A 9,569-nucleotide genomic window follows, 5' to 3' on the forward strand; every position below is an offset into this window, starting at 1 on the left:
AAAAAAATTGATTAAAATGAATTTTTTTCAGAGTGGAAATTATGAAGAACCAGAGATTTCAGAGCTCAAGAACTCAATAAATGGAAAAAAAAAAAAGAGAGAAATAACTCAATAAATGAAGTTAAAAAAATGCAATAGAGAGAATCTGCAGTAGAGTCAAACAAGTTAAAAATAGGGTAATTTTGGGATGCCTGGGTGGCCAGCAGTTGAGTACCTGCCTTTGACCCAGCATGTGATCCTGGAGACGTGGGACTGAGTGCCACACAGGGCTCCCTGCTTGGAGCCGGCTTCTCCCTCTGCCTATGTCTCTGCCTCTCTCTCTCTCTGTCTCTCATGAATAAATAAATAAAATCTTAAAAAAAAATAGGATAAGTTAGAGGATACAAATTTTGAAATAATCCAGTTAGAGGCAAACAAAGGAAACAATGAAAAACAAAGATAGCCTATGTAATCTACCGGATTCTATCAAAAGGCTAAATATTAGAATAATTGGGATTCCAAAAGAAGAGAGGGAGAAGAGAACAGAAAATTTACTTAAAGAAATAATAGCTGGAAAAAAAAATAGCTGAGAATTTCCCAAACCTGGGGAGAAAATTGGACATCCAAATAAGTAAAGCTAATAGATCAGCACATTTTAAAAAAATTTTTTAAATTTCTTTTTTTTAAAGTAATATCAGCGCCCAGCGTGGGCCTTGAACTCACAACCTCAAGATCCAGAGTTGCACATTCTCTGACTGAGCCAGCCATATACCCCTAAGATCAGCCTATTATCCCCTTACAAAAAGGCCTTCTTCAGGACACATTATAATGAAATTGTCAAAACTCAAGGATAAAGAACAAATTTTAAAAGGGAGAAAAAATTATAACCTACACAGGTATCAGTGGATTTCTCAGTAGAAACCCTATTTGTCTGGACGCCTGGGTGGTTCAGTGGTTGAGCATCTGCCTTTGGCTCAGGCTGTGATCCCGGGGTCCTGGGATTGAGTCAGGCTCCCGACGGGGAGCCTGCTTCTCCCTCTGCCTATGTTTTTGCCTCTCTCTCTGTCTCTCATGATTAAATAAAGAAAATCTTTTAAAAATAAAATAAAATTTAAAAATGAAGGAAAAACAAAGACTTTCCCAGACAAACAAAGGAGAGAGAGTTCACACCACTAGATCTGCTTTGAAAGAAATGTTGAAAAAATTCTTCAGGCTGAAATTAAAAGAAGCTAATTAGTGACATGAAAACATAAAATGGCATACTGATAAAGGTACATGTACAGTCAGACCTAGAAAGTTCTAAATATGCAATAAAATGCTGTAGCCACTTAAATATAGTATAAAGGTCAAAGGAAAAGAATATTAAAAATAATTATAGTATTATATTGTGTTAACAAATGCACAATATAAAAAGAAGTCAACTGTGATGTCAAAAATATAAAAAGAAGGGAGTAAAAGAGTAAAGCTTTTGTGGATGATTGAAGTTAAGTTGCTATCAGTTTAAATGGGGCTGTTTTATCTATGAGATGATGTATCAGATACATCATCAATAAGGAAATGATAGACCTGAATGATACAATTAGATCTAATGGACCTAAAGACATTTACCAAATATTCCATTGGTTAGATGCAAAATACATATTCTTTTCAAGTGCACATAAAGCATTTTCCAGGACAGACCATATGATAGGACAGAAAACAAGTCTCACTAAATTTAAGAAGATTGAAATAGTCATAATGCATTTCTTTTTTTAAGATTTTATTTATTTATTTGAGAGACAGCACAAGTTGGGGGAGGGACAGAGGGACAGAGGGAGAGGGAAAAGAGAGCTCTCTGCTGAGCATGAAGCTTGACTTTGGGTCAGTCCCAGGACCCTGAGATTATAAACTGAGACAAAATCAGACACTTAAGCAACTGAGACACCCAGGTGCCCTGCCAAGTTTCATAATGGCATGAAATTAGAAATCACATGAGGAAAGCAGGAAAAATCTACAAATTAGGTAAAAATTAACACACACCTGAACAACCAGTGAGTCAAAGAAATAAAAAACACAATCAGAAGATATTTCAAAAACAAATGAAAATGGAAACACAACATACCAAAACCTATGAAATACTGCAAAAGCAATTTTGAGAGGGAAGTTTACAGTAATAAATGTATATGTTAAGAAAATAGATCTCAAAGAAATTATTTTTTAAAAGATTTTATTTATTTTTTCATTTTTCATGATAGACACACACACACACACACAGAGGCAGAGACACAGGCAGAGGGAGAAGCAGGCTCCACACCAGGAGCCCAATGTGGGACTCAATCCTGGGACTCAATCCTGGGACTCCAGGATCGCGCCCCAGGCCAAAGGCAGGTGCCAAACCGCTGAGCCACCCAGGGATCCCCGATCTCAAAGAAATTAAACCCTAACTTTGCATCCCAAGGAACTAGAAAAGGAAGAAAAAACTAAGCCTATAGTTAGCAGAAGAAAGGAAATGATAAAGATCAGAATGGAAATAAATGAAATACAGACCAAAAAGCAACAGAAAAAAATTGACAAAACTAAGGGCTGTTTTTTGGGGTTTTTTTTGTTTTTTGTTTTTTTTAAAGATCAACAAAATTGACAAAACTTCAGCAAGACTAAGAAAAAAAAAGACTCAAATCAGAAATGGAAGAGATGTTATGACTGACACTACAGAAGTTCATAGGATCCTAGGAGACAACTATAAACAACTATATGCCAACAAACTGGGCAACTTATAAGAAATAGATGAATTCCTAGAAACATACAACTTACCAAGAATGAATCAGGAAGAAACAGAAAATCAGGCCAGCAACAAGTTAGGAGATTGAGTCAGTAATCAAAAACCTCCCAACACAGAAAAGCCCAGGATAAGATGGCTTCACTGGTGAATTCTACCAAATATTCAAGAATACTAATCCTTCTCAAACTCTTCAGAAAAATCAAAGAGGAGGGAACACTTCCAAACACTTCCAAACTTCCAACACTTCCAGCATTACCAAAGCCAGATACCAAAGCCAGATAAAAACCCTACAAGAAAAAAAGAGAGAGAGAAAAAAAAAAAAAACCCTACAAGAAAAGCAAGCTATAGAACAATATCCCTGAGGAATGTAGACATGAAAATTCTCAAAAAAAAAAAAAAAAAAAGAGCAAAGTGAATTCAACAACCCATTACACAGATTACACATGACTAAGAGGGATTTATCCCTGGAATGCAAGGATAGTTCAAAATACACAAATATAATACACTATATTAATAGAATTAAAGCTAAAATTCAGGGCATCTAGGTGGCTTAGGCAGTTAAGAGTCTGCCTTTGGCTCAGATCATGATCCCAGGGTCCTAGAATCGAGCCCCACCTCAGTCTCCCCAGTGGGGAGTCTGCTTCTACCTCTACCCCTCCCCTTGCTCATGCTCTCTCTCAAATAAATAAATCACATCTTTTAAAAAAAAAAGATAAAAGTCATATAATCTCAATAGATGCAGAATAAGCATTTGACAAAATACAACATCCTTTCATGATTAAAATCCTCAACAAATTGGGGATAGAGGGAACATTACATACTAAAGGTAATATATGACAAACACATTGCTAACAGTATACTCAACTGAAAGCTTTTTTTCTAAGATCGGGAGTGAGAAAGGTGCTTATTGTCACCACTCTAGAAATCATGGCTAGAGCATTTAGGCAAGACAAAGAAATAAAAGGCACTCAAATCATAAGAAAGAAGTAAAGAAAGAAGTAAAATTGTGGTTATTTGCAGATGATATGATCTTATATATAGAAAATCCTACTTAACAAGAACAAAATTACTGTTGGAACTAATCAATGAATTCAGTAAAGTTGTAGGATATAAAATCAATAAACAGAAGCCAGTTCTGTTTCCATACACTAACAACAAAACATCTGAAAAAGAAGTAAAGAAAACTATCCCACTCACATCAAAAAATAATAAAATACTTAGGAATAAAGTTAATCAGGGAAGCAAAATATCTGTGCAATAAAAGATACAAGACCTTGATGACAGAAATTAAAGAAGCCACAAACAAATGGAAAGATAACTAACATTTATGGATTGGAAGAATTAATATATTCAAGATGCCTATACTACCCAAAGCCATCTCTAGATTCAATACAATTCCTATCAAATTCTAATGACTTTGTTTAATTTATAGAAATAGAAAAAAACTCCAAAAATTTGTATGGAACACAAAAGACCCTGAATAGCTAAAGCAATCAGGAGAAGGAGAACACAGCCAGAGGCATTATACTTCCTGATTTCAAACTACTATAAAGCTAGAGTATATAGAACAGTATGGTATTGGCATAAAAATAGACATACAGACCAATGGAACAGAGAGCCCAGAAATAGACCTCCATACATGTGCCAAGGGAGCCAAGAACACTTAGTGGAGAAAGGATATTCTCTCTTCAACAAATGATGTTGGGAAAACTGGATAACCACATGCAGAAAAAAATGAAATTGGATCCAAACCTAATACCACTCACAAAAATTAACTTGAAATGGATTAAACATAAGACTTGATACCATAATATTCTTACAAGAGAACATAGGGAAGAAACTCAACATTGCACTGTGCAATGGTGTTTTGGATATGACACCAAAACAATAAAAGTAAAAACCAAGAAATGGGCTACATTAAACTAAAAGCTTCTGCACGGCAAAAGAAACCATCAACAAGGGGCATCTGGCTGTCTCTGTTAGAAGAGCATGTGACTCTTGATTCTGAGATTGTGAGTTTGAACCCCATGTCGGGTATAGAGATTACTTAAGTAAATAAACTTTTAAAAAATTAAAGAAAAGAAACAACAAGATGAAAAGGCAACCTACAAAATAGGATAAAATATTTGCAAACATCATATATAAGGGATTAATATCCAAAATATGTAAATAACTCATATAACTCAAAAACAACAAACAATCCTATTTTTAAAAACATGCAGAGGAACTAAATAGACATTTTCCAAAGAAGACATTCAAATAGCCAACAGGTACATGAAAAGATGCTCGACATCACTAATTATCAGGGAAATGTGGATCAAACCCACAATGAGATATTAGTTCACATCTGCTAGAATGGCTGCCATCCAAAAGATAAGACATAACAAATGTTGGCAAGGATGTAGAGACAAGGGAACCTTGTTTACCTGTTGGTGGGAATGCAACTGGTTCAGCCACTGTGAAAAACAGTGCCAGAGGTTCCTTTAAAAATTAAATATAGGGCACCTGGGTGGCTCAGTGGTTGAATGTCTGCCATTGGCTCAGGTCATGATCCTGGGATCGGGTCATCGGGCTCCCCGCAGGTAGCCTGCTTCTTCCTCTGCCTGTGTCTCTGCCTCTCTCTCTCTGTAACTCTCATGAATAAATAAAATCTTCAATAAAATTTAAAATAGACCTACTGTATGATCCAGCAGTTCCACTAGGTGGAATTCTGAGTGTATATCCAAAAGAAATGAAAACAGAAGTTTGAAGAGACCAAAAAAAAAAAAAAAAAAAGTTTGAAGAGACATATGCACTCTCATGTTCATTACAGCCATTATTTCCAAAGCCAAAACATGGAAACAAGCTAAGTGTTGATCAACAGATGAATGGATAAAAAAAAGTTGTGGTATGTATGTATGTACACATGTATACATATATATATGAATATATGAATATTATTCAACCATGAGAAAGAAGAAAATCCTGCCAACATGCAACAACATGGATGGATCTTGAGGCAGGGGGAAGATCTTATAGTAAGTAGAATAAGTCAGAGAAAGACCAATAGTGTATGACATCAATTAAATATGGAATCTGAAAAAGCCAAACTCATGAAAAACAGAGAGTAGAATGGTGGCTACCAGAGGCTGGGGGTGGATAAATTGGGAAATATGTTGTTTAAAGGTACAAACTGGAAAGTAGTAGATAAGGAAGTCCTGGAGAGCTATACTGTATTATAGACTTTGAAGAGTTCCTAAAAGATTAGATCTGAATTGTTCCCGCCTCTCTCTCTCTCTCTCTCTCTCTCTCTCTCTCTCACAGATTGTGAAACATGATAAAGATGTTAACTAACTCTATGGTGCCAGCATGTAGCTATTATTTAAATGTGCTCATTTTAATGTTTAGGTACATTTGTGCTGTCCCTAGCTGTAGGATTTTATAAATTATATATATATATATTTTTTAAGATTTTATTTATTTATTCATGAGAGACACAGAGAGAGGCAGAGATCTAGGCAGAGGGAGAAGCACGCTCCCTTCAGGGAGCCCAATGTGGGACTTGATCCCAGGACCCCAGGATCATGCCCTGAGCCAGAGGCAGACCCTCAACCGCTGAGCCACCCAGAAGTCCCTATAAATATTATTTCTATGAATATTCTAGTACATGTCTTTGGGGAGTGGAATTGCTGAATTAGAGAATATGTGCATGGTTATCTTTACTGGATAATGTCAAACTCTTCTCAAAAGTGGTTGTAAATTGTACCCCCACCAGTGTGAGTCACAGCCAATTTCTATCTTGGCTTTACCAATGTTTGGTACTTTTTCCTTTTGGCCAATCTGGCAGAGATGTGATGGACTCATTTTGGTTTTGTTTTGATAACTAATTAGGTTGACCATCTTTACATGTTTATTTGTTTAGTTAGGGCGATTGGATTATACTTGTTGTCCCAGCATAGTTATTAAAAGGGACTGCTTTTATTTTCTAACATGTCAGGACAATAAATTACCCAGTACCCTATTCCCTGGGGAGTTCCTTCCCTAAAAAGGAAATTTCTTTCTTGCTCTTTAGAATTAAGGATAATACTCGTGTGCCCAAGCGGCTCTATAGGGAAGAAGAAAAAACTGGGGTAGATACAGAGGATGGAGGGAAAAATAAATGAAAAGGAAACCAAGCTTATTAACTATGATTACTCAGTCTGACTCAGGGGGACCATTTCCAAAACAATTTGAGAAGCAGCCTTCTCGGGGGCACAGGCAGATGGACTTGATCATAATCAAGCAGTCAAAGTGGAAGAATTTGCTCATTTATTTCTCAGAAATGACTCAAGCACATTGTTTCAAAGCTGGTCACAGTGCCTACTGCAACCACTCATTTCCCTCTCAATCTGTAATCTCTTAAAAACTGGCAGGTAAAGCCAATCAGTACTTTTCTGACCTTTACATCATGTTAAGTCCCCCTACTCTTCTCTTCAAAGATATATTTATTTGAGAGAGAGAGAGAATGGAGGGCAGGGGCAGAGGTAGAGGGGGTCCTAAGCAGACTGCACTGAGCGCAGAACCGGACATGGGGCTCGATCCCACAACCCCAAGACCACCATCTGAGCCAAAATCAAGAGATGGACACTTAACCCACTGGACCATCCAGGTGCCCCTCTCCTATTCTTGTATAGACTCAGCTGTCCTGATGCTGTTGAACCACTTCCATGTTATACTTAAATAATGCTCCATTTCCTCCCATCCCCAAAGGGGGAAACCAGTGACATATTCATTATAATTTGGGAGATACTTCACAGTGTTAAAATGGTTTATAATGCTTCTAATTGTTCTAGTCTTTCCTCAAAAAAAAAAAAAAAATCCTTGAGAAAGCATTTTCCCCCTAGCTATATAGATAAAACATAGGAAGCCCATGGAGGCTAACTGAGTGGCTCCTAGTCATTAAGGAGAGGAAACAGAGTGGTTGCTTCAGAACTGATCTTTGGTTTAGTCCAGCACATTTCCCAGCAAAGCACATTTTCTTCCTAATGTGAGCTACTGGGGTTGCAGTTCACACTTGTGCTGAGGACCAAATGTTAAACTATTTTCTCACTTTATAGTTTTCCACTGTTATTTCTAATAGGAGATATTTCTATCTTCCGTATGTCCCAAACTATATATTGGGCGACTCATCAATTGGTGTGTTATGGAGATCACATGTCTATATTGTCCAATACACTAGCCACTAGTAACATGTAACTATTCCATTTTAGTTACATAAAATTTAAAATTCAGGAGCTCAGTGGCCACATGTGGCTAGGGGCTGCCGTATTGGATAGTGTAGATGGGACATATGTGCTTTGCTGCAGAGAGTCCTTTTTTTTAAAATTTTTTTAAATTTATTTATGATAGTCACAGAGAGAGAGAGAGAGAGAGAGAGAGGCAGAGACACAGGCAGAGGGAGAAGCAGGCTCCATGCAGGGAGCCCAACGTGGGATTCGATCCCGGGTCTCCAGGATCGCGCCCTGGGCCAAAGGCAGGCGCCAAAATGCTGCGCCACCCAGGGATCCCCGCTGCAGAGAGTCCTATTGCATAGTGCTGCTTCTCAGTGTGGTGGTGAGCAAGATTCCCTAAAAAGCTCTGGTGTCTACTTTGTGGACTGCCTCATAACTCATTTCAAAGACCAGTGCCTTGCTGGCTGTACCCCATGCATATCACTCTTCATCAGACCAGGGTGCCTGTTGGTTGTCTACACACTCTCCTACCTCCACAGGAAGCCTCCAATGTAGAAATTCACAGGTATGTTAGGGAAGAAAGCCTTTGGGACTTCTAGAGCAAGGTGACAAGAAAGCTAAGCTCATGAGTGTAATCTATATAGTTCTGCTGACTTTATTTAACTCTTGATGTCAGATCCTCCAGATATCAGCTGGTCTCACCTATAAATGTTCCTGGCTACAGGTGAGCAAGGGGCCATCCTTCCAGTCTCCACCCACCCAAGCTCACTTCCCAACACACCCTGCCCTGCAGGTGCTCCACACTGCTTAAGTCTCCAGGCTTGCCTGACTCTCACATCTTTGTTTCTTGTCTTGGCTAAATCCACTACATCTTTAGCTGACTTCTTTCTGGATTAGCAGCTAAGTTTATGTACATACCAGAACAGAAAGAAAACCTACCATTTCTGAAGAAGTGAGGCAGTAAATGTACAAGGCAGGACAAGATTAGGCAGGATCAAAAGGCAAGAGTGGGATGCTCATAACAAAGCAGTTTTTAAATTATAACCGTAATTGTTCATTCTGTTGGAATTTACTGGCTGTCAGCACACCGTGGGTGTAAATTGTAAGGCATCTGGATGAGTGATCCCTCTTCTCATTCTTCCTGGCTGATAACATCCCTTACAAAGCTCAATGTCATCATTAAAACATAAAGAACAAACAGCACACTAATGAATTAATTTGCTTGAGTGCAAGTATTTGACCAGCTCGACTCACAAATTTGGAAATAAGGAAATATATATTTTACATAAAGCAAGTATAAGAGTATGAAATTAATTAAGTACATGGAATATCCTTTTTAGTTATTAGTTAATAGCCCACTTATTAGGGTTCTTCTGAGAATCAGAGCCAATATTATGTGTGGGGTGGGCAGAGTGGGAAGAGAGATTTATTATAATGAATTGGTTGCAAGTCCGTTATCCACAGGGTGGGCAGGCTGGGAGTTCTTGGCAAGAGTGGATGTTATAGTCCTGAGTCTGAAGGCAGTCTGGAGTCAGAATTCCTTTCTCGTCAGAGGACCTCTTTTTATTTAGGACCTACAACTGATAGGATGAAGCCCACCTACTTGGTGGAGGGTAATCTGTTTTACTTAAAGTCTACTGATT

This window comes from Canis lupus, chromosome 18 (genome assembly GCF_048164855.1).
Source record: "Canis lupus baileyi chromosome 18, mCanLup2.hap1, whole genome shotgun sequence".
Classification (NCBI taxonomy): domain Eukaryota; kingdom Metazoa; phylum Chordata; class Mammalia; order Carnivora; family Canidae; genus Canis; species Canis lupus.